The sequence below is a fragment of the Lissotriton vulgaris genome, chromosome 4_1 (assembly GCF_964263255.1).
Source record: "Lissotriton vulgaris chromosome 4_1, aLisVul1.2, whole genome shotgun sequence".
In the NCBI taxonomy this organism is placed as follows: Eukaryota; Metazoa; Chordata; class Amphibia; order Caudata; family Salamandridae; genus Lissotriton; species Lissotriton vulgaris.
In genome coordinates this window covers 537,954,701-537,979,455 of record NC_141691.1, presented here as the reverse complement: position 1 = coordinate 537,979,455, position 24,755 = coordinate 537,954,701, and the positions used below count along the sequence as shown (strand labels likewise).

At 33.4% G+C, this 24,755-nt stretch overlaps 19 non-coding genes across 19 annotated transcripts; 10 read left to right on the top strand and 9 right to left on the bottom strand.

Moving 5' to 3' along the window:
* The first annotated feature begins 1,438 nt into the window (after nucleotides 1–1,438).
* Nucleotides 1,439–1,510, top strand: TRNAQ-CUG (transfer RNA glutamine (anticodon CUG)). Its single transcript has one exon. It is a non-coding gene; the product is annotated as a tRNA-Gln (tRNA).
* An 825-nt stretch (nucleotides 1,511–2,335) lies between these two features.
* On the bottom strand, nucleotides 2,336–2,407 carry TRNAQ-UUG (transfer RNA glutamine (anticodon UUG)). Its single transcript has one exon. It is a non-coding gene; the product is annotated as a tRNA-Gln (tRNA).
* Nucleotides 2,408–3,953: 1,546 nt separating this feature from the next.
* Nucleotides 3,954–4,025, top strand: TRNAQ-CUG (transfer RNA glutamine (anticodon CUG)). Its single transcript has one exon. It is a non-coding gene; the product is annotated as a tRNA-Gln (tRNA).
* Nucleotides 4,026–4,850: 825 nt separating this feature from the next.
* On the bottom strand, nucleotides 4,851–4,922 carry TRNAQ-UUG (transfer RNA glutamine (anticodon UUG)). Its single transcript has one exon. It is a non-coding gene; the product is annotated as a tRNA-Gln (tRNA).
* A 1,547-nt stretch (nucleotides 4,923–6,469) lies between these two features.
* TRNAQ-CUG (transfer RNA glutamine (anticodon CUG)) lies at nucleotides 6,470–6,541 on the top strand. The gene has a single exon. It is a non-coding gene; the product is annotated as a tRNA-Gln (tRNA).
* An 825-nt stretch (nucleotides 6,542–7,366) lies between these two features.
* TRNAQ-UUG (transfer RNA glutamine (anticodon UUG)) lies at nucleotides 7,367–7,438 on the bottom strand. The gene has a single exon. It is a non-coding gene; the product is annotated as a tRNA-Gln (tRNA).
* Nucleotides 7,439–8,986: 1,548 nt separating this feature from the next.
* On the top strand, nucleotides 8,987–9,058 carry TRNAQ-CUG (transfer RNA glutamine (anticodon CUG)). Its single transcript has one exon. It is a non-coding gene; the product is annotated as a tRNA-Gln (tRNA).
* An 825-nt stretch (nucleotides 9,059–9,883) lies between these two features.
* On the bottom strand, nucleotides 9,884–9,955 carry TRNAQ-UUG (transfer RNA glutamine (anticodon UUG)). The gene has a single exon. It is a non-coding gene; the product is annotated as a tRNA-Gln (tRNA).
* A 1,548-nt stretch (nucleotides 9,956–11,503) lies between these two features.
* Nucleotides 11,504–11,575, top strand: TRNAQ-CUG (transfer RNA glutamine (anticodon CUG)). The gene has a single exon. It is a non-coding gene; the product is annotated as a tRNA-Gln (tRNA).
* An 825-nt stretch (nucleotides 11,576–12,400) lies between these two features.
* On the bottom strand, nucleotides 12,401–12,472 carry TRNAQ-UUG (transfer RNA glutamine (anticodon UUG)). Its single transcript has one exon. It is a non-coding gene; the product is annotated as a tRNA-Gln (tRNA).
* A 1,547-nt stretch (nucleotides 12,473–14,019) lies between these two features.
* On the top strand, nucleotides 14,020–14,091 carry TRNAQ-CUG (transfer RNA glutamine (anticodon CUG)). Its single transcript has one exon. It is a non-coding gene; the product is annotated as a tRNA-Gln (tRNA).
* Nucleotides 14,092–14,916: 825 nt separating this feature from the next.
* Nucleotides 14,917–14,988, bottom strand: TRNAQ-UUG (transfer RNA glutamine (anticodon UUG)). Its single transcript has one exon. It is a non-coding gene; the product is annotated as a tRNA-Gln (tRNA).
* A 1,548-nt stretch (nucleotides 14,989–16,536) lies between these two features.
* Nucleotides 16,537–16,608, top strand: TRNAQ-CUG (transfer RNA glutamine (anticodon CUG)). Its single transcript has one exon. It is a non-coding gene; the product is annotated as a tRNA-Gln (tRNA).
* An 825-nt stretch (nucleotides 16,609–17,433) lies between these two features.
* TRNAQ-UUG (transfer RNA glutamine (anticodon UUG)) lies at nucleotides 17,434–17,505 on the bottom strand. The gene has a single exon. It is a non-coding gene; the product is annotated as a tRNA-Gln (tRNA).
* A 1,548-nt stretch (nucleotides 17,506–19,053) lies between these two features.
* On the top strand, nucleotides 19,054–19,125 carry TRNAQ-CUG (transfer RNA glutamine (anticodon CUG)). The gene has a single exon. It is a non-coding gene; the product is annotated as a tRNA-Gln (tRNA).
* An 825-nt stretch (nucleotides 19,126–19,950) lies between these two features.
* On the bottom strand, nucleotides 19,951–20,022 carry TRNAQ-UUG (transfer RNA glutamine (anticodon UUG)). The gene has a single exon. It is a non-coding gene; the product is annotated as a tRNA-Gln (tRNA).
* A 1,547-nt stretch (nucleotides 20,023–21,569) lies between these two features.
* Nucleotides 21,570–21,641, top strand: TRNAQ-CUG (transfer RNA glutamine (anticodon CUG)). The gene has a single exon. It is a non-coding gene; the product is annotated as a tRNA-Gln (tRNA).
* Nucleotides 21,642–22,466: 825 nt separating this feature from the next.
* Nucleotides 22,467–22,538, bottom strand: TRNAQ-UUG (transfer RNA glutamine (anticodon UUG)). Its single transcript has one exon. It is a non-coding gene; the product is annotated as a tRNA-Gln (tRNA).
* A 1,546-nt stretch (nucleotides 22,539–24,084) lies between these two features.
* On the top strand, nucleotides 24,085–24,156 carry TRNAQ-CUG (transfer RNA glutamine (anticodon CUG)). Its single transcript has one exon. It is a non-coding gene; the product is annotated as a tRNA-Gln (tRNA).
* The last annotated feature ends 599 nt before the right edge of the window (nucleotides 24,157–24,755 follow it).

Here is a 24,755-nt window from a genome sequence, read left to right as displayed (position 1 = left end):
TTTTGCCTATTGAACTATGTTAGGGAAGGATGTTGCACAAAGGACTCAAGTAACGCTATGACTCTGTTGAACAGTACTTTTTATGTGAGATAAGATTTTGCAATAAAAGATAAGATTCCCCCGTGAATGCAATCTCTTCTGCCAAAATGGAAAGCTCAACCTGGTACAGGTGGGTTGATGGTGTTATGCTTGTCAATCTGGACTCTGAAAACAGGGATCTAAGTACAAAGCTCAGTGGGACTTATCTAAACTTTACGATTTTTTTTCCATTCAGTTCTTAGAAGTATTAATTGGAAAAACATCTCATTTACTTATAAACTTGTACGTATCAACTTATATGTATGTATCTCCCTATATATCGCTATATGTCTATGTATATTTATCGGAAAATATAAATATATACATTATAAAAATACATATAATTAATAGAGGTGAAAATAATGAACAGTTGTTGCCTCTCCGCATTTGAAACATGAGCTTCTTCTCCTTCCTCTTCTATATGTCCTGAAATTGAGATAGTCACTTTTTAATCAATTTTGATCTAACAACATAGTTGATTTGTACAAAGCATATCATACGATCTGTGAATAATTCTAAAAAAGAAAATTAGATCAGTACCTTTGAGGCCTCCAAGCAAAAGCTTATATTTCATGATTGCAGATCGACTGTTGAAAATCAGCATGAGAAATGTTTTATTTCACAATTTCCATACTAATATACAAAAAAAATTTGTACTATCTGAATGATACCGTCATTGTGGTTCTCTAGGTTTGATTTAAGAACACATCTCTTTCAAAATGTGCTATGTTCGCCTTATCAATAGTGTGGAAATCTTCAAAAAGGAATGCTGGGAATCAGCCCTCTGAAATGCATTTGAGAAAAACAGGATAGGATTTTGTAATGTCGCACTATTTTATGTAGGAATGTGATGTTATGTGTATTATAAAGTTTGTATTTCTGTAACTTGTTCAAGCTGTTGGACATTTTGAAAGGAGTCAACATTTGTCTCTTTCAACCTACTGGTGGTGGATTGGAGCTATCAATAACAAAAATGACAGAAATGTAAAAGGTCGAGATTAGTAAAATAGTACCTCAAAGAATTGGACTGGTACCTTTGCATGCAAAGTCCAAAGTGCCAAGCGTTGCTCTTTGGAGCCACCCATGTGAGAGACAGAGAAATGGATGTAGTAGTTTGGAAATGTAGAATGTTTTAATATTCTTCAGTCAAATATGATCATTATTTTGTAAATTGCATTTCCTGATAAACGTTTGCACATTTAACACTGTTATGGAGAATGCAGCTGAAAAGAATCAAATCACATTATAGCTCTTTACACTATGAGCATTCAACTGAGATATCTTTTCATCAATGTAAGAAAAGCCCCCGCACTGATGCGCTCTCTTTTGTCTCAATGGAAAAATCCCTCATGTATGGCAGGGTTCCATGGTGTAATGGATAGCACTCTGGACTCTGAATCCAGCGCTCCGAGTTCAAATCTCGGTGGGACCTGCTTGAATTATGAGATTTAATATTTCACTAATTTCTTAGAATTTGGACTTGGAAAAACATAACGTCAAAGTTTTATACTGAAACTTATCAACGTATAAGTATGTATCTATGTACACATGGCTATATCCATCTAGATAGTGATAATACAATATAAAGAAATGAATTATTCATAAACATAAGTACTGAAGCTGAAAACTAAAAACTGTTCTTTCCCATCCACAATTTAAGCAAGAGGTTCTTTTCCTTTCTCATCTTTATGATCAGTAATAAGATAGTTCATTTTGCTGATTTCTTATCTGACAACATTCTTGACTTACACAGTGCATTTAATTGTGAATTTCTTTGAAAGAGGAATTCAGATTAATACATTTGACATGTCTTTCGAAAGATTCTACTTTGTGGTTATGGATCTACTTTAGAAAAACAGAGTGTAAATATCTGTGTGTCTTAATTTCAAGATTGTTATTTAAAAGTTCAGCTCTTCTGTCCCCAAAATACACAATTTGATTCCTCAAGTTTTCTTTTAATGAAGGCTTTCCAATTAAAAAAGTTCTGTGTTCCCCTTATCAATAACAGTAAGATTTAAACAAGTAATATCTTGGATCAGCCTCTTGTGATGAGTTGAGAAAACAGAGTCAGCTCACAAAATATCTCATTATTTTGAGCCATTTTATTTCCATGTTTTCTAAAAGTTCTATCATTTGCTCACATCAAATAGACTTTAAAAATACAATCAATAAATCAATGTTTCACTCTACCCGTGTTAGATTTATGATATTTATGAATACACTTGACAGAAAAAGATTTGGTCATAAGTCATGAAAGTGGTCCCACCGAGATTTGAACTCGGATCCTTGGATTCAAAGTCCAAAGTGCTAACCATTACACCATGGAACCTCCCATGTGACAGGGGAGCAAATTGCTGCAGCAATGTGGACATTTCACATTTTTTATTTTCTACAGTCAAAGACAAACAGAATTATATAACTTTTCTATTCTGTTCAACTTTTGCCTATTGAACTATGTTAGGGAAGGATGTTGCACAAAGGACTCAAGTAACGCTATGACTCTGTTGAACAGTACTTTTTATGTGAGATAAGATTTTGCAATAAAAGATAAGATTCCCCCGTGAATGCAATCTCTTCTGCCAAAATGGAAAGCTCAACCTGGTACAGGTGGGTTGATGGTGTTATGCTTGTCAATCTGGACTCTGAAAACAGGGATCTAAGTACAAAGCTCAGTGGGACTTATCTAAGCTTTACGATTTTTTTTCCATTCAGTTCTTAGAAGTATTAATTGGAAAAACATCTCATTTACTTATAAACTTGTACGTATCAACTTATATGTATGTATCTCCCTATATATCGCTATATGTCTATGTATATTTATCGGAAAATATAAATATATACATTATAAAAATACATATAATCAATAGAGGTGAAAATAATGAACAGTTGTTGCCTCTCCGCATTTGAAACATGAGCTTCTTCTCCTTCCTCTTCTATATGTCCTGAAATTGAGATAGTCACTTTTTAATCAATTTTGATCTAACAACATAGTTGATTTGTACAAAGCATATCATACGATCTGTGAATAATTCTAAAAAAGAAAATTAGATCAGTACCTTTGAGGCCTCCAAGCAAAAGCTTATATTTCATGATTGCAGATCGACTGTTGAAAATCAGCATGAGAAATGTTTTATTTCACAATTTCCATACTAATATACAAAAAACATTTGTACTATCTGAATGATACCGTCATTGTGGTTCTCTAGGTTTGATTTAAGAACACATCTCTTTCAAAATGTGCTATATTCGCCTTATCAATAGTGTGGAAATCTTCAAAAAGGAATGCTGGGAATCAGCCCTCTGAAATGCATTTGAGAAAAACAGGATAGGATTTTGTAATGTCGCACTATTTTGTGTAGGAATGTGATGTTATGTGTATTATAAAGTTCGTATTTCTGTAACTTGTTCAAGCTGTTGGACATTTTGAAAGGATTCAACATTTTTCTCTTTCAACCTACTGGTGTTGGATTGGAACTATCAATAACAAAAGATGACAGAAATGTAAAAGGTCGAGATTAGTAAAATCGTACCTCAAAGAATTGGACTGGTACCTTTGCATGCAAAGTCCAAAGTGCCAACTGTTGCTCTTTGGAGCCACCCATGTGAGAGACAGAAATGGATGTAGTAGTTTGGAAATGTAGAATGTTTTAATATTCTTCAGTCAAATATGATCATTATTTTGTAAATTGCATTTCCTGATAAACGTTTGCACATTTAACACTGTTATGGAGAATGCAGCTGAAAAGAATCAAATCACATTATAGCTCTTTACACTATGAGCATTCAACTGAGATATCTTTTCATCAATGTAAGAAAAGCCCCCGCACTGATGCGCTCTCTTTTGTCTCAATGGAAAAATCCCTCATGTATGGCAGGGTTCCATGGTGTAATGGTTAGCACTCTGGACTCTGAATCCAGCGATCCGAGTTCAAATCTCGGTGGGACCTGCTTGAATTATGAGATTTAATATTTCACTAATTTCTTAGAATTTGGACTTGGAAAAACATAACGTCAAAGTTTTATACTGAAACTTATCAACGTATAAGTATGTATCTATGTACACATGGCTATATCCATCTAGATAGTGATAATACAATATAAAGAAAAGAATTATTCATAAACATAAGTACTGAAGCTGAAAACTAAAAACTGTTCTTTCCCATCCACAATTTAAGCAAGAGGTTCTTTTCCTTTCTCATCTTTATGATCAGTAATAAGATAGTTAATTTTGCTGATTTCTTATCTGACAACATTCTTGACTTACACAGTGCATTTAATTGTGAATTTCTTTGAAAGAGGAATTCAGATTAATACATTTGACATGTCTTTCGAAAGATTCTACTTTGTGGTTATGGATCTACTTTAGAAAAACAGAGTGTAAATATCTGTGTGTCTTAATTTCAAGATTGTTATTTAAAAGTTCATCTCTTCTGTCCCCAAAATACACAATTTGATTCCTCAAGTTTTCTTTTAATGAAGGCTTTCCAATTAAAAAAGTTCCGTGTTCCCCTTATCAATAACAGTAAGATTTAAACAAATAATATCTTGGATCAGCCTCTTGTGATGAGTTGAGAAAACAGAGTCAGCTCACAAAATATCTCATTATTTTGAGCCATTTTATTTCCATGTTTTCTAAAAGTTCTATCATTTGCTCACATCAAATAGACTTTAAAAATACAATCAATAAATCAATGTTTCACTCTACCCGTGTTAGATTTATGATATTTATGAATACACTTGACAGAAAAAGATTTGGTCATAAGTCATGAAAGTGGTCCCACCGAGATTTGAACTCGGATCCTTGGATTCAAAGTCCAAAGTGCTAACCATTACACCATGGAACCTCCCATGTGACAGGGGAGCAAATTGCTGCAGCAATGTGGACATTTCACATTTTTTATTTTCTACAGTCAAAGACAAACAGAATTATATAACTTTTCTATTCTGTTCAACTTTTGCCTATTGAACTATGTTAGGGAAGGATGTTGCACAAAGGACTCAAGTAACGCTATGACTCTGTTGAACAGTACTTTTTATGTGAGATAAGATTTTGCAATAAAAGATAAGATTCCCCCGTGAATGCAATCTCTTCTGCCAAAATGGAAAGCTCAACCTGGTACAGGTGGGTTGATGGTGTTATGCTTGTCAATCTGGACTCTGAAAACAGGGATCTAAGTACAAAGCTCAGTGGGACTTATCTAAGCTTTACGATTTTTTTTCCATTCAGTTCTTAGAAGTATTAATTGGAAAAACATCTCATTTACTTATAAACTTGTACGTATCAACTTATATGTATGTATCTCCCTATATATCGCTATATGTCTATGTATATTTATCGGAAAATATAAATATATACATTATAAAAATACATATAATTAATAGAGGTGAAAATAATGAACAGTTGTTGCCTCTCCGCATTTGAAACATGAGCTTCTTCTCCTTCCTCTTCTATATGTCCTGAAATTGAGATAGTCACTTTTTAATCAATTTTGATCTAACAACATAGTTGATTTGTACAAAGCATATCATACGATCTGTGAATAATTCTAAAAAAGAAAATTAGATCAGTACCTTTGAGGCCTCCAAGCAAAAGCTTATATTTCATGATTGCAGATCGACTGTTGAAAATCAGCATGAGAAATGTTTTATTTCACAATTTCCATACTAATATACAAAAAACATTTGTACTATCTGAATGATACCGTCATTGTGGTTCTCTAGGTTTGATTTAAGAACACATCTCTTTCAAAATGTGCTATGTTCGCCTTATCAATAGTGTGGAAATCTTCAAAAAGGAATGCTGGGAATCAGCCCTCTGAAATGCATTTGAGAAAAACAGGATAGGATTTTGTAATGTCGCACTATTTTATGTAGGAATGTGATGTTATGTGTATTATAAAGTTTGTATTTCTGTAACTTGTTCAAGCTGTTGGACATTTTGAAAGGAGTCAACATTTGTCTCTTTCAACCTACTGGTGGTGGATTGGAGCTATCAATAACAAAAATGACAGAAATGTAAAAGGTCGAGATTAGTAAAATAGTACCTCAAAGAATTGGACTGGTACCTTTGCATGCAAAGTCCAAAGTGCCAAGCGTTGCTCTTTGGAGCCACCCATGTGAGAGACAGAGAAATGGATGTAGTAGTTTGGAAATGTAGAATGTTTTAATATTCTTCAGTCAAATATGATCATTATTTTGTAAATTGCATTTCCTGATAAACGTTTGCACATTTAACACTGTTATGGAGAATGCAGCTGAAAAGAATCAAATCACATTATAGCTCTTTACACTATGAGCATTCAACTGAGATATCTTTTCATCAATGTAAGAAAAGCCCCCGCACTGATGCGCTCTCTTTTGTCTCAATGGAAAAATCCCTCATGTATGGCAGGGTTCCATGGTGTAATGGTTAGCACTCTGGACTCTGAATCCAGCGATCCGAGATCAAATCTCGGTGGGACCTGCTTGAATTATGAGATTTAATATTTCACTAATTTCTTAGAATTTGGACTTGGAAAAACATAACGTCAAAGTTTTATACTGAAACTTATCAACGTATAAGTATGTATCTATGTACACATGGCTATATCCATCTAGATAGTGATAATACAATATAAAGAAAAGAATTATTCATAAACATAAGTACTGAAGCTGAAAACTAAAAACTGTTCTTTCCCATCCACAATTTAAGCAAGAGGTTCTTTTCCTTTCTCATCTTTATGATCAGTAATAAGATAGTTAATTTTGCTGATTTCTTCTCTGACAACATTCTTGACTTACACAGTGCATTTAATTGTGAATTTCTTTGAAAGAGGAATTCAGATTAATACATTTGACATGTCTTTCGAAAGATTCTACTTTGTGGTTATGGATCTACTTTAGAAAAACAGAGTGTAAATATCTGTGTGTCTTAATTTCAAGATTGTTATTTAAAAGTTCATCTCTTCTGTCCCCAAAATACACAATTTGATTCCTCAAGTTTTCTTTTAATGAAGGCTTTCCAATTAAAAAAGTTCCGTGTTCCCCTTATCAATAACAGTAAGATTTAAACAAGTAATATCTTGGATCAGCCTCTTGTGATGAGTTGAGAAAACAGAGTCAGCTCACAAAATATCTCATTATTTTGAGCCATTTTATTTCCATGTTTTCTAAAAGTTCTATCATTTGCTCACATCAAATAGACTTTAAAAATACAATCAATAAATCAATGTTTCACTCTACCCGTGTTAGATTTATGATATTTATGAATACACTTGACAGAAAAAGATTTGGTCATAAGTCATGAAAGTGGTCCCACCGAGATTTGAACTCGGATCCTTGGATTCAAAGTCCAAAGTGCTAACCATTACACCATGGAACCTCCCATGTGACAGGGGAGCAAATTGCTGCAGCAATGTGGACATTTCACATTTTTTATTTTCTACAGTCAAAGACAAACAGAATTATATAACTTTTCTATTCTGTTCAACTTTTGCCTATTGAACTATGTTAGGGAAGGATGTTGCACAAAGGACTCAAGTAACGCTATGACTCTGTTGAACAGTACTTTTTATGTGAGATAAGATTTTGCAATAAAAGATAAGATTCCCCCGTGAATGCAATCTCTTCTGCCAAAATGGAAAGCTCAACCTGGTACAGGTGGGTTGATGCTGTTATGCTTGTCAATCTGGACTCTGAAAACAGGGATCTAAGTACAAAGCTCAGTGGGACTTATCTAAGCTTTACGATTTTTTTTCCATTCAGTTCTTAGAAGTATTAATTGGAAAAACATCTCATTTACTTATAAACTTGTACGTATCAACTTATATGTATGTATCTCCCTATATATCGCTATATGTCTATGTATATTTATCGGAAAATATAAATATATACATTATAAAAATACATATAATTAATAGAGGTGAAAATAATGAACAGTTGTTGCCTCTCCGCATTTGAAACATGAGCTTCTTCTCCTTCCTCTTCTATATGTCCTGAAATTGAGATAGTCACTTTTTAATCAATTTTGATCTAACAACATAGTTGATTTGTACAAAGCATATCATACGATCTGTGAATAATTCTAAAAAAGAAAATTAGATCAGTACCTTTGAGGCCTCCAAGCAAAAGCTTATATTTCATGATTGCAGATCGACTGTTGAAAATCAGCATGAGAAATGTTTTATTTCACAATTTCCATACTAATTTACAAAAAACATTTGTACTATCTGAATGATACCGTCATTGTGGTTCTCTAGGTTTGATTTAAGAACACATCTCTTTCAAAATGTGCTATGTTCGCCTTATCAATAGTGTGGAAATCTTCAAAAAGGAATGCTGGGAATCAGCCCTCTGATATGCATTTGAGAAAAACAGGATAGGATTTTGTAATGTCGCACTATTTTGTGTAGGAATGTGATGTTATGTGTATTATAAAGTTCGTATTTCTGTAACTTGTTCAAGCTGTTGGACATTTTGAAAGGAGTCAACATTTGTCTCTTTCAACCTACTGGTGTTGGATTGGAGCTATCAATAACAAAAGATGACAGAAATGTAAAAGGTCGAGATTAGTAAAATAGTACCTCAAAGAATTGGACTGGTACCTTTGCATGCAAAGTCCAAAGTGCCAAGCGTTGCTCTTTGGAGCCACCCATGTGAGAGACAGAGAAATGGATGTAGTAGTTTGGAAATGTAGAATGTTTTAATATTCTTCAGTCAAATATGATCATTATTTTGTAAATTGCATTTCCTGATAAACGTTTGCACATTTAACACTGTTATGGAGAATGCAGCTGAAAAGAATCAAATCACATTATAGCTCTTTACACTATGAGCATTCAACTGAGATATCTTTTCATCAATGTAAGAAAAGCCCCCGCACTGATGCGCTCTCTTTTGTCTCAATGGAAAAATCCCTCATGTATGGCAGGGTTCCATGGTGTAATGGTTAGCACTCTGGACTCTGAATCCAGCGATCCGAGTTCAAATCTCGGTGGGACCTGCTTGAATTATGAGATTTAATATTTCACTAATTTCTTAGAATTTGGACTTGGAAAAACATAACGTCAAAGTTTTATACTGAAACTTATCAACGTATAAGTATGTATCTATGTACACATGGCTATATCCATCTAGATAGTGATAATACAATATAAAGAAAAGAATTATTCATAAACATAAGTACTGAAGCTGAAAACTAAAAACTGTTCTTTCCCATCCACAATTTAAGCAAGAGGTTCTTTTCCTTTCTCATCTTTATGATCAGTAATAAGATAGTTAATTTTGCTGATTTCTTATCTGACAACATTCTTGACTTACACAGTGCATTTAATTGTGAATTTCTTTGAAAGAGGAATTCAGATTAATACATTTGACATGTCTTTCGAAAGATTCTACTTTGTGGTTATGGATCTACTTTAGAAAAACAGAGTGTAAATATCTGTGTGTCTTAATTTCAAGATTGTTATTTAAAAGTTCATCTCTTCTGTCCCCAAAATACACAATTTGATTCCTCAAGTTTTCTTTTAATGAAGGCTTTCCAATTAAAAAAGTTCCGTGTTCCCCTTATCAATAACAGTAAGATTTAAACAAGTAATATCTTGGATCAGCCTCTTGTGATGAGTTGAGAAAACAGAGTCAACTCACAAAATATCTCATTATTTTGAGCCATTTTATTTCCATGTTTTCTAAAAGTTCTATCATTTGCTCACATCAAATAGACTTTAAAAATACAATCAATAAATCAATGTTTCACTCTACCCTTGTTAGATTTATGATATTTATGAATACACTTGACAGAAAAAGATTTGGTCATAAGTCATGAAAATGGTCCCACCGAGATTTGAACTCGGATCCTTGGATTCAAAGTCCAAAGTGCTAACCATTACACCATGGAACCTCCCATGTGACAGGGGAGCAAATTGCTGCAGCAATGTGGACATTTCACATTTTTTATTTTCTACAGTCAAAGACAAACAGAATTATATAACTTTTCTATTCTGTTCAACTTTTGCCTATTGAACTATGTTAGGGAAGGATGTTGCACAAAGGACTCAAGTAACGCTATGACTCTGTTGAACAGTACTTTTTATGTGAGATAAGATTTTGCAATAAAAGATAAGATTCCCCCGTGAATGCAATCTCTTCTGCCAAAATGGAAAGCTCAACCTGGTACAGGTGGGTTGATGCTGTTATGCTTGTCAATCTGGACTCTGAAAACAGGGATCTAAGTACAAAGCTCAGTGGGACTTATCTAAACTTTACGATTTTTTTTCCATTCAGTTCTTAGAAGTATTAATTGGAAAAACATCTCATTTACTTATAAACTTGTACGTATCAACTTATATGTATGTATCTCCCTATATATCGCTATATGTCTATGTATATTTATCGGAAAATATAAATATATACATTATAAAAATACATATAATTAATAGAGGTGAAAATAATGAACAGTTGTTGCCTCTCCGCATTTGAAACATGAGCTTCTTCTCCTTCCTCTTCTATATGTCCTGAAATTGAGATAGTCACTTTTTAATCAATTTTGATCTAACAACATAGTTGATTTGTACAAAGCATATCATATGATCTGTGAATAATTCTAAAAAAGAAAATTAGATCAGTACCTTTGAGGCCTCCAAGCAAAAGCTTATATTTCATGATTGCAGATCGACTGTTGAAAATCAGCATGAGAAATGTTTTATTTCACAATTTCCATACTAATTTACAAAAAACATTTGTACTATCTGAATGATACCGTCATTGTGGTTCTCTAGGTTTGATTTAAGAACACATCTCTTTCAAAATGTGCTATGTTCGCCTTATCAATAGTGTGGAAATCTTCAAAAAGGAATGCTGGGAATCAGCCCTCTGATATGCATTTGAGAAAAACAGGATAGGATTTTGTAATGTCGCACTATTTTGTGTAGGAATGTGATGTTATGTGTATTATAAAGTTCGTATTTCTGTAACTTGTTCAAGCTGTTGGACATTTTGAAAGGAGTCAACATTTGTCTCTTTCAACCTACTGGTGTTGGATTGGAGCTATCAATAACAAAAGATGACAGAAATGTAAAAGGTCGAGATTAGTAAAATAGTACCTCAAAGAATTGGACTGGTACCTTTGCATGCAAAGTCCAAAGTGCCAAGCGTTGCTCTTTGGAGCCACCCATGTGAGAGACAGAGAAATGGATGTAGTAGTTTGGAAATGTAGAATGTTTTAATATTCTTCAGTCAAATATGATCATTATTTTGTAAATTGCATTTCCTGATAAACGTTTGCACATTTAACACTGTTATGGAGAATGCAGCTGAAAAGAATCAAATCACATTATAGCTCTTTACACTATGAGCATTCAACTGAGATATCTTTTCATCAATGTAAGAAAAGCCCCCGCACTGATGCGCTCTCTTTTGTCTCAATGGAAAAATCCCTCATGTATGGCAGGGTTCCATGGTGTAATGGTTAGCACTCTGGACTCTGAATCCAGCGATCCGAGTTCAAATCTCGGTGGGACCTGCTTGAATTATGAGATTTAATATTTCACTAATTTCTTAGAATTTGGACTTGGAAAAACATAACGTCAAAGTTTTATACTGAAACTTATCAACGTATAAGTATGTATCTATGTACACATGGCTATATCCATCTAGATAGTGATAATACAATATAAAGAAAAGAATTATTCATAAACATAAGTACTGAAGCTGAAAACTAAAAACTGTTCTTTCCCATCCACAATTTAAGCAAGAGGTTCTTTTCCTTTCTCATCTTTATGATCAGTAATAAGATAGTTAATTTTGCTGATTTCTTATCTGACAACATTCTTGACTTACACAGTGCATTTAATTGTGAATTTCTTTGAAAGAGGAATTCAGATTAATACATTTGACATGTCTTTCGAAAGATTCTACTTTGTGGTTATGGATCTACTTTAGAAAAACAGAGTGTAAATATCTGTGTGTCTTAATTTCAAGATTGTTATTTAAAAGTTCATCTCTTCTGTCCCCAAAATACACAATTTGATTCCTCAAGTTTTCTTTTAATGAAGGCTTTCCAATTAAAAAAGTTCCGTGTTCCCCTTATCAATAACAGTAAGATTTAAACAAATAATATCTTGGATCAGCCTCTTGTGATGAGTTGAGAAAACAGAGTCAGCTCACAAAATATCTCATTATTTTGAGCCATTTTATTTCCATGTTTTCTAAAAGTTCTATCATTTGCTCACATCAAATAGACTTTAAAAATACAATCAATAAATCAATGTTTCACTCTACCCGTGTTAGATTTATGATATTTATGAATACACTTGACAGAAAAAGATTTGGTCATAAGTCATGAAAGTGGTCCCACCGAGATTTGAACTCGGATCCTTGGATTCAAAGTCCAAAGTGCTAACCATTACACCATGGAACCTCCCATGTGACAGGGGAGCAAATTGCTGCAGCAATGTGGACATTTCACATTTTTTATTTTCTACAGTCAAAGACAAACAGAATTATATAACTTTTCTATTCTGTTCAACTTTTGCCTATTGAACTATGTTAGGGAAGGATGTTGCACAAAGGACTCAAGTAACGCTATGACTCTGTTGAACAGTACTTTTTATGTGAGATAAGATTTTGCAATAAAAGATAAGATTCCCCCGTGAATGCAATCTCTTCTGCCAAAATGGAAAGCTCAACCTGGTACAGGTGGGTTGATGGTGTTATGCTTGTCAATCTGGACTCTGAAAACAGGGATCTAAGTACAAAGCTCAGTGGGACTTATCTAAGCTTTACGATTTTTTTTCCATTCAGTTCTTAGAAGTATTAATTGGAAAAACATCTCATTTACTTATAAACTTGTACGTATCAACTTATATGTATGTATCTCCCTATATATCGCTATATGTCTATGTATATTTATCGGAAAATATAAATATATACATTATAAAAATACATATAATTAATAGAGGTGAAAATAATGAACAGTTGTTGCCTCTCCGCATTTGAAACATGAGCTTCTTCTCCTTCCTCTTCTATATGTCCTGAAATTGAGATAGTCACTTTTTAATCAATTTTGATCTAACAACATAGTTGATTTGTACAAAGCATATCATACGATCTGTGAATAATTCTAAAAAAGAAAATTAGATCAGTACCTTTGAGGCCTCCAAGCAAAAGCTTATATTTCATGATTGCAGATCGACTGTTGAAAATCAGCATGAGAAATGTTTTATTTCACAATTTCCATACTAATATACAAAAAACATTTGTACTATCTGAATGATACCGTCATTGTGGTTCTCTAGGTTTGATTTAAGAACACATCTCTTTCAAAATGTGCTATGTTCGCCTTATCAATAGTGTGGAAATCTTCAAAAAGGAATGCTGGGAATCAGCCCTCTGAAATGCATTTGAGAAAAACAGGATAGGATTTTGTAATGTCGCACTATTTTATGTAGGAATGTGATGTTATGTGTATTATAAAGTTTGTATTTCTGTAACTTGTTCAAGCTGTTGGACATTTTGAAAGGAGTCAACATTTGTCTCTTTCAACCTACTGGTGGTGGATTGGAGCTATCAATAACAAAAATGACAGAAATGTAAAAGGTCGAGATTAGTAAAATAGTACCTCAAAGAATTGGACTGGTACCTTTGCATGCAAAGTCCAAAGTGCCAAGCGTTGCTCTTTGGAGCCACCCATGTGAGAGACAGAGAAATGGATGTAGTAGTTTGGAAATGTAGAATGTTTTAATATTCTTCAGTCAAATATGATCATTATTTTGTAAATTGCATTTCCTGATAAACGTTTGCACATTTAACACTGTTATGGAGAATGCAGCTGAAAAGAATCAAATCACATTATAGCTCTTTACACTATGAGCATTCAACTGAGATATCTTTTCATCAATGTAAGAAAAGCCCCCGCACTGATGCGCTCTCTTTTGTCTCAATGGAAAAATCCCTCATGTATGGCAGGGTTCCATGGTGTAATGGTTAGCACTCTGGACTCTGAATCCAGCGATCCGAGATCAAATCTCGGTGGGACCTGCTTGAATTATGAGATTTAATATTTCACTAATTTCTTAGAATTTGGACTTGGAAAAACATAACGTCAAAGTTTTATACTGAAACTTATCAACGTATAAGTATGTATCTATGTACACATGGCTATATCCATCTAGATAGTGATAATACAATATAAAGAAAAGAATTATTCATAAACATAAGTACTGAAGCTGAAAACTAAAAACTGTTCTTTCCCATCCACAATTTAAGCAAGAGGTTCTTTTCCTTTCTCATCTTTATGATCAGTAATAAGATAGTTAATTTTGCTGATTTCTTCTCTGACAACATTCTTGACTTACACAGTGCATTTAATTGTGAATTTCTTTGAAAGAGGAATTCAGATTAATACATTTGACATGTCTTTCGAAAGATTCTACTTTGTGGTTATGGATCTACTTTAGAAAAACAGAGTGTAAATATCTGTGTGTCTTAATTTCAAGATTGTTATTTAAAAGTTCATCTCTTCTGTCCCCAAAATACACAATTTGATTCCTCAAGTTTTCTTTTAATGAAGGCTTTCCAATTAAAAAAGTTCCGTGTTCCCCTTATCAATAACAGTAAGATTTAAACAAGTAATATCTTGGATCAGCCTCTTGTGATGAGTTGAGAAAACAGAGTCAGCTCACAAAATATCTCATTATTTTGAGCCATTTTATTTCCATGTTTTCTAAAAGTTCTATCATTTGCTCACATCAAATAGACTTTAAAAATACAATCAATAAATCAATGTTTCACTCTACCCGTGTTAGATTTATGATATTTATGAATACACTTGACAGAAAAAGATTTGGTCATAAGTCATGAAAGTGGTCCCACCGAGATTTGAACTCGGATCCTTGGATTCAAAGTCCAAAGTGCTAACCATTACACCATGGAACCTCCCATGTGACAGGGGAGCAAATTGCTGCAGCAATGTGGACATTTCACATTTTTTATTTTCTACAGTCAAAGACAAACAGAATTATATAACTTTTCTATTCTGTTCAACTTTTGCCTATTGAACTATGTTAGGGAAGGATGTTGCACAAAGGACTCAAGTAACGCTATGACTCTGTTGAACAGTACTTTTTATGTGAGATAAGATTTTGCAATAAAAGATAAGATTCCCCCGTGAATGCAATCTCTTCTGCCAAAATGGAAAGCTCAACCTGGTACAGGTGGGTTGATGCTGTTATGCTTGTCAATCTGGACTCTGAAAACAGGGATCTAAGTACAAAGCTCAGTGGGACTTATCTAAGCTTTACGATTTTTTTTCCATTCAGTTCTTAGAAGTATTAATTGGAAAAACATCTCATTTACTTATAAACTTGTACGTATCAACTTATATGTATGTATCTCCCTATATATCGCTATATGTCTATGTATATTTATCGGAAAATATAAATATATACATTATAAAAATACATATAATTAATAGAGGTGAAAATAATGAACAGTTGTTGCCTCTCCGCATTTGAAACATGAGCTTCTTCTCCTTCCTCTTCTATATGTCCTGAAATTGAGATAGTCACTTTTTAATCAATTTTGATCTAACAACATAGTTGATTTGTACAAAGCATATCATACGATCTGTGAATAATTCTAAAAAAGAAAATTAGATCAGTACCTTTGAGGCCTCCAAGCAAAAGCTTATATTTCATGATTGCAGATCGACTGTTGAAAATCAGCATGAGAAATGTTTTATTTCACAATTTCCATACTAATTTACAAAAAACATTTGTACTATCTGAATGATACCGTCATTGTGGTTCTCTAGGTTTGATTTAAGAACACATCTCTTTCAAAATGTGCTATGTTCGCCTTATCAATAGTGTGGAAATCTTCAAAAAGGAATGCTGGGAATCAGCCCTCTGATATGCATTTGAGAAAAACAGGATAGGATTTTGTAATGTCGCACTATTTTGTGTAGGAATGTGATGTTATGTGTATTATAAAGTTCGTATTTCTGTAACTTGTTCAAGCTGTTGGACATTTTGAAAGGAGTCAACATTTGTCTCTTTCAACCTACTGGTGTTGGATTGGAGCTATCAATAACAAAAGATGACAGAAATGTAAAAGGTCGAGATTAGTAAAATAGTACCTCAAAGAATTGGACTGGTACCTTTGCATGCAAAGTCCAAAGTGCCAAGCGTTGCTCTTTGGAGCCACCCATGTGAGAGACAGAGAAATGGATGTAGTAGTTTGGAAATGTAGAATGTTTTAATATTCTTCAGTCAAATATGATCATTATTTTGTAAATTGCATTTCCTGATAAACGTTTGCACATTTAACACTGTTATGGAGAATGCAGCTGAAAAGAATCAAATCACATTATAGCTCTTTACACTATGAGCATTCAACTGAGATATCTTTTCATCAATGTAAGAAAAGCCCCCGCACTGATGCGCTCTCTTTTGTCTCAATGGAAAAATCCCTCATGTATGGCAGGGTTCCATGGTGTAATGGTTAGCACTCTGGACTCTGAATCCAGCGATCCGAGTTCAAATCTCGGTGGGACCTGCTTGAATTATGAGATTTAATATTTCACTAATTTCTTAGAATTTGGACTTGGAAAAACATAACGTCAAAGTTTTATACTGAAACTTATCAACGTATAAGTATGTATCTATGTACACATGGCTATATCCATCTAGATAGTGATAATACAATATAAAGAAAAGAATTATTCATAAACATAAGTACTGAAGCTGAAAACTAAAAACTGTTCTTTCCCATCCACAATTTAAGCAAGAGGTTCTTTTCCTTTCTCATCTTTATGATCAGTAATAAGATAGTTAATTTTGCTGATTTCTTATCTGACAACATTCTTGACTTACACAGTGCATTTAATTGTGAATTTCTTTGAAAGAGGAATTCAGATTAATACATTTGACATGTCTTTCGAAAGATTCTACTTTGTGGTTATGGATCTACTTTAGAAAAACAGAGTGTAAATATCTGTGTGTCTTAATTTCAAGATTGTTATTTAAAAGTTCATCTCTTCTGTCCCCAAAATACACAATTTGATTCCTCAAGTTTTCTTTTAATGAAGGCTTTCCAATTAAAAAAGTTCCGTGTTCCCCTTATCAATAACAGTAAGATTTAAACAAGTAATATCTTGGATCAGCCTCTTGTGATGAGTTGAGAAAACAGAGTCAACTCACAAAATATCTCATTATTTTGAGCCATTTTATTTCCATGTTTTCTAAAAGTTCTATCATTTGCTCACATCAAATAGACTTTAAAAATACAATCAATAAATCAATGTTTCACTCTACCCTTGTTAGATTTATGATATTTATGAATACACTTGACAGAAAAAGATTTGGTCATAAGTCATGAAAATGGTCCCACCGAGATTTGAACTCGGATCCTTGGATTCAAAGTCCAAAGTGCTAACCATTACACCATGGAACCTCCCATGTGACAGGGGAGCAAATTGCTGCAGCAATGTGGACATTTCACATTTTTTATTTTCTACAGTCAAAGACAAACAGAATTATATAACTTTTCTATTCTGTTCAACTTTTGCCTATTGAACTATGTTAGGGAAGGATGTTGCACAAAGGACTCAAGTAACGCTATGACTCTGTTGAACAGTACTTTTTATGTGAGATAAGATTTTGCAATAAAAGATAAGATTCCCCCGTGAATGCAATCTCTTCTGCCAAAATGGAAAGCTCAACCTGGTACAGGTGGGTTGATGCTGTTATGCTTGTCAATCTGGACTCTGAAAACAGGGATCTAAGTACAAAGCTCAGTGGGACTTATCTAAACTTTACGATTTTTTTTCCATTCAGTTCTTAGAAGTATTAATTGGAAAAACATCTCATTTACTTATAAACTTGTACGTATCAACTTATATGTATGTATCTCCCTATATATCGCTATATGTCTATGTATATTTATCGGAAAATATAAATATATACATTATAAAAATACATATAATTAATAGAGGTGAAAATAATGAACAGTTGTTGCCTCTCCGCATTTGAAACATGAGCTTCTTCTCCTTCCTCTTCTATATGTCCTGAAATTGAGATAGTCACTTTTTAATCAATTTTGATCTAACAACATAGTTGATTTGTACAAAGCATATCATATGATCTGTGAATAATTCTAAAAAAGAAAATTAGATCAGTACCTTTGAGGCCTCCAAGCAAAAGCTTATATTTCATGATTGCAGATCGACTGTTGAAAATCAGCATGAGAAATGTTTTATTTCACAATTTCCATACTAATTTACAAAAAACATTTGTACTATCTGAATGATACCGTCATTGTGGTTCTCTAGGTTTGATTTAAGAACACATCTCTTTCAAAATGTGCTATGTTCGCCTTATCAATAGTGTGGAAATCTTCAAAAAGGAATGCTGGGAATCAGCCCTCTGATATGCATTTGAGAAAAACAGGATAGGATTTTGTAATGTCGCACTATTTTGTGTAGGAATGTGATGTTATGTGTATTATAAAGTTCGTATTTCTGTAACTTGTTCAAGCTGTTGGACATTTTGAAAGGAGTCAACATTTGTCTCTTTCAACCTACTGGTGTTGGATTGGAGCTATCAATAACAAAAGATGACAGAAATGTAAAAGGTCGAGATTAGTAAAATAGTACCTCAAAGAATTGGACTGGTACCTTTGCATGCAAAGTCCAAAGTGCCAAGCGTTGCTCTTTGGAGCCACCCATGTGAGAGACAGAGAAATGGATGTAGTAGTTTGGAAATGTAGAATGTTTTAATATTCTTCAGTCAAATATGATCATTATTTTGTAAATTGCATTTCCTGATAAACGTTTGCACATTTAACACTGTTATGGAGAATGCAGCTGAAAAGAATCAAATCACATTATAGCTCTTTACACTATGAGCATTCAACTGAGATATCTTTTCATCAATGTAAGAAAAGCCCCCGCACTGATGCGCTCTCTTTTGTCTCAATGGAAAAATCCCTCATGTATGGCAGGGTTCCATGGTGTAATGGTTAGCACTCTGGACTCTGAATCCAGCGATCCGAGTTCAAATCTCGGTGGGACCTGCTTGAATTATGAGATTTAATATTTCACTAATTTCTTAGAATTTGGACTTGGAAAAACATAACGTCAAAGTTTTATACTGAAACTTATCAACGTATAAGTATGTATCTATGTACACATGGCTATATCCATCTAGATAGTGATAATACAATATAAAGAAAAGAATTATTCATAAACATAAGTACTGAAGCTGAAAACTAAAAACTGTTCTTTCCCATCCACAATTTAAGCAAGAGGTTCTTTTCCTTTCTCATCTTTATGATCAGTAATAAGATAGTTAATTTTGCTGATTTCTTATCTGACAACATTCTTGACTTACACAGTGCATTTAATTGTGAATTTCTTTGAAAGAGGAATTCAGATTAATACATTTGACATGTCTTTCGAAAGATTCTACTTTGTGGTTATGGATCTACTTTAGAAAAACAGAGTGTAAATATCTGTGTGTCTTAATTTCAAGATTGTTATTTAAAAGTTCATCTCTTCTGTCCCCAAAATACACAATTTGATTCCTCAAGTTTTCTTTTAATGAAGGCTTTCCAATTAAAAAAGTTCCGTGTTCCCCTTATCAATAACAGTAAGATTTAAACAAATAATATCTTGGATCAGCCTCTTGTGATGAGTTGAGAAAACAGAGTCAGCTCACAAAATATCTCATTATTTTGAGCCATTTTATTTCCATGTTTTCTAAAAGTTCTATCATTTGCTCACATCAAATAGACTTTAAAAATACAATCAATAAATCAATGTTTCACTCTACCCGTGTTAGATTTATGATATTTATGAATACACTTGACAGAAAAAGATTTGGTCATAAGTCATGAAAGTGGTCCCACCGAGATTTGAACTCGGATCCTTGGATTCAAAGTCCAAAGTGCTAACCATTACACCATGGAACCTCCCATGTGACAGGGGAGCAAATTGCTGCAGCAATGTGGACATTTCACATTTTTTATTTTCTACAGTCAAAGACAAACAGAATTATATAACTTTTCTATTCTGTTCAACTTTTGCCTATTGAACTATGTTAGGGAAGGATGTTGCACAAAGGACTCAAGTAACGCTATGACTCTGTTGAACAGTACTTTTTATGTGAGATAAGATTTTGCAATAAAAGATAAGATTCCCCCGTGAATGCAATCTCTTCTGCCAAAATGGAAAGCTCAACCTGGTACAGGTGGGTTGATGGTGTTATGCTTGTCAATCTGGACTCTGAAAACAGGGATCTAAGTACAAAGCTCAGTGGGACTTATCTAAGCTTTACGATTTTTTTTCCATTCAGTTCTTAGAAGTATTAATTGGAAAAACATCTCATTTACTTATAAACTTGTACGTATCAACTTATATGTATGTATCTCCCTATATATCGCTATATGTCTATGTATATTTATCGGAAAATATAAATATATACATTATAAAAATACATATAATTAATAGAGGTGAAAATAATGAACAGTTGTTGCCTCTCCGCATTTGAAACATGAGCTTCTTCTCCTTCCTCTTCTATATGTCCTGAAATTGAGATAGTCACTTTTTAATCAATTTTGATCTAACAACATAGTTGATTTGTACAAAGCATATCATACGATCTGTGAATAATTCTAAAAAAGAAAATTAGATCAGTACCTTTGAGGCCTCCAAGCAAAAGCTTATATTTCATGATTGCAGATCGACTGTTGAAAATCAGCATGAGAAATGTTTTATTTCACAATTTCCATACTAATATACAAAAAAAATTTGTACTATCTGAATGATACCGTCATTGTGGTTCTCTAGGTTTGATTTAAGAACACATCTCTTTCAAAATGTGCTATGTTCGCCTTATCAATAGTGTGGAAATCTTCAAAAAGGAATGCTGGGAATCAGCCCTCTGAAATGCATTTGAGAAAAACAGGATAGGATTTTGTAATGTCGCACTATTTTATGTAGGAATGTGATGTTATGTGTATTATAAAGTTTGTATTTCTGTAACTTGTTCAAGCTGTTGGACATTTTGAAAGGAGTCAACATTTGTCTCTTTCAACCTACTGGTGGTGGATTGGAGCTATCAATAACAAAAATGACAGAAATGTAAAAGGTCGAGATTAGTAAAATAGTACCTCAAAGAATTGGACTGGTACCTTTGCATGCAAAGTCCAAAGTGCCAAGCGTTGCTCTTTGGAGCCACCCATGTGAGAGACAGAGAAATGGATGTAGTAGTTTGGAAATGTAGAATGTTTTAATATTCTTCAGTCAAATATGATCATTATTTTGTAAATTGCATTTCCTGATAAACGTTTGCACATTTAACACTGTTATGGAGAATGCAGCTGAAAAGAATCAAATCACATTATAGCTCTTTACACTATGAGCATTCAACTGAGATATCTTTTCATCAATGTAAGAAAAGCCCCCGCACTGATGCGCTCTCTTTTGTCTCAATGGAAAAATCCCTCATGTATGGCAGGGTTCCATGGTGTAATGGATAGCACTCTGGACTCTGAATCCAGCGCTCCGAGTTCAAATCTCGGTGGGACCTGCTTGAATTATGAGATTTAATATTTCACTAATTTCTTAGAATTTGGACTTGGAAAAACATAACGTCAAAGTTTTATACTGAAACTTATCAACGTATAAGTATGTATCTATGTACACATGGCTATATCCATCTAGATAGTGATAATACAATATAAAGAAATGAATTATTCATAAACATAAGTACTGAAGCTGAAAACTAAAAACTGTTCTTTCCCATCCACAATTTAAGCAAGAGGTTCTTTTCCTTTCTCATCTTTATGATCAGTAATAAGATAGTTCATTTTGCTGATTTCTTATCTGACAACATTCTTGACTTACACAGTGCATTTAATTGTGAATTTCTTTGAAAGAGGAATTCAGATTAATACATTTGACATGTCTTTCGAAAGATTCTACTTTGTGGTTATGGATCTACTTTAGAAAAACAGAGTGTAAATATCTGTGTGTCTTAATTTCAAGATTGTTATTTAAAAGTTCAGCTCTTCTGTCCCCAAAATACACAATTTGATTCCTCAAGTTTTCTTTTAATGAAGGCTTTCCAATTAAAAAAGTTCTGTGTTCCCCTTATCAATAACAGTAAGATTTAAACAAGTAATATCTTGGATCAGCCTCTTGTGATGAGTTGAGAAAACAGAGTCAGCTCACAAAATATCTCATTATTTTGAGCCATTTTATTTCCATGTTTTCTAAAAGTTCTATCATTTGCTCACATCAAATAGACTTTAAAAATACAATCAATAAATCAATGTTTCACTCTACCCGTGTTAGATTTATGATATTTATGAATACACTTGACAGAAAAAGATTTGGTCATAAGTCATGAAAGTGGTCCCACCGAGATTTGAACTCGGATCCTTGGATTCAAAGTCCAAAGTGCTAACCATTACACCATGGAACCTCCCATGTGACAGGGGAGCAAATTGCTGCAGCAATGTGGACATTTCACATTTTTTATTTTCTACAGTCAAAGACAAACAGAATTATATAACTTTTCTATTCTGTTCAACTTTTGCCTATTGAACTATGTTAGGGAAGGATGTTGCACAAAGGACTCAAGTAACGCTATGACTCTGTTGAACAGTACTTTTTATGTGAGATAAGATTTTGCAATAAAAGATAAGATTCCCCCGTGAATGCAATCTCTTCTGCCAAAATGGAAAGCTCAACCTGGTACAGGTGGGTTGATGGTGTTATGCTTGTCAATCTGGACTCTGAAAACAGGGATCTAAGTACAAAGCTCAGTGGGACTTATCTAAGCTTTACGATTTTTTTTCCATTCAGTTCTTAGAAGTATTAATTGGAAAAACATCTCATTTACTTATAAACTTGTACGTATCAACTTATATGTATGTATCTCCCTATATATCGCTATATGTCTATGTATATTTATCGGAAAATATAAATATATACATTATAAAAATACATATAATCAATAGAGGTGAAAATAATGAACAGTTGTTGCCTCTCCGCATTTGAAACATGAGCTTCTTCTCCTTCCTCTTCTATATGTCCTGAAATTGAGATAGTCACTTTTTAATCAATTTTGATCTAACAACATAGTTGATTTGTACAAAGCATATCATACGATCTGTGAATAATTCTAAAAAAGAAAATTAGATCAGTACCTTTGAGGCCTCCAAGCAAAAGCTTATATTTCATGATTGCAGATCGACTGTTGAAAATCAGCATGAGAAATGTTTTATTTCACAATTTCCATACTAATATACAAAAAACATTTGTACTATCTGAATGATACCGTCATTGTGGTTCTCTAGGTTTGATTTAAGAACACATCTCTTTCAAAATGTGCTATATTCGCCTTATCAATAGTGTGGAAATCTTCAAAAAGGAATGCTGGGAATCAGCCCTCTGAAATGCATTTGAGAAAAACAGGATAGGATTTTGTAATGTCGCACTATTTTGTGTAGGAATGTGATGTTATGTGTATTATAAAGTTCGTATTTCTGTAACTTGTTCAAGCTGTTGGACATTTTGAAAGGATTCAACATTTTTCTCTTTCAACCTACTGGTGTTGGATTGGAACTATCAATAACAAAAGATGACAGAAATGTAAAAGGTCGAGATTAGTAAAATCGTACCTCAAAGAATTGGACTGGTACCTTTGCATGCAAAGTCCAAAGTGCCAACTGTTGCTCTTTGGAGCCACCCATGTGAGAGACAGAAATGGATGTAGTAGTTTGGAAATGTAGAATGTTTTAATATTCTTCAGTCAAATATGATCATTATTTTGTAAATTGCATTTCCTGATAAACGTTTGCACATTTAACACTGTTATGGAGAATGCAGCTGAAAAGAATCAAATCACATTATAGCTCTTTACACTATGAGCATTCAACTGAGATATCTTTTCATCAATGTAAGAAAAGCCCCCGCACTGATGCGCTCTCTTTTGTCTCAATGGAAAAATCCCTCATGTATGGCAGGGTTCCATGGTGTAATGGTTAGCACTCTGGACTCTGAATCCAGCGATCCGAGTTCAAATCTCGGTGGGACCTGCTTGAATTATGAGATTTAATATTTCACTAATTTCTTAGAATTTGGACTTGGAAAAACATAACGTCAAAGTTTTATACTGAAACTTATCAACGTATAAGTATGTATCTATGTACACATGGCTATATCCATCTAGATAGTGATAATACAATATAAAGAAAAGAATTATTCATAAACATAAGTACTGAAGCTGAAAACTAAAAACTGTTCTTTCCCATCCACAATTTAAGCAAGAGGTTCTTTTCCTTTCTCATCTTTATGATCAGTAATAAGATAGTTAATTTTGCTGATTTCTTATCTGACAACATTCTTGACTTACACAGTGCATTTAATTGTGAATTTCTTTGAAAGAGGAATTCAGATTAATACATTTGACATGTCTTTCGAAAGATTCTACTTTGTGGTTATGGATCTACTTTAGAAAAACAGAGTGTAAATATCTGTGTGTCTTAATTTCAAGATTGTTATTTAAAAGTTCATCTCTTCTGTCCCCAAAATACACAATTTGATTCCTCAAGTTTTCTTTTAATGAAGGCTTTCCAATTAAAAAAGTTCCGTGTTCCCCTTATCAATAACAGTAAGATTTAAACAAATAATATCT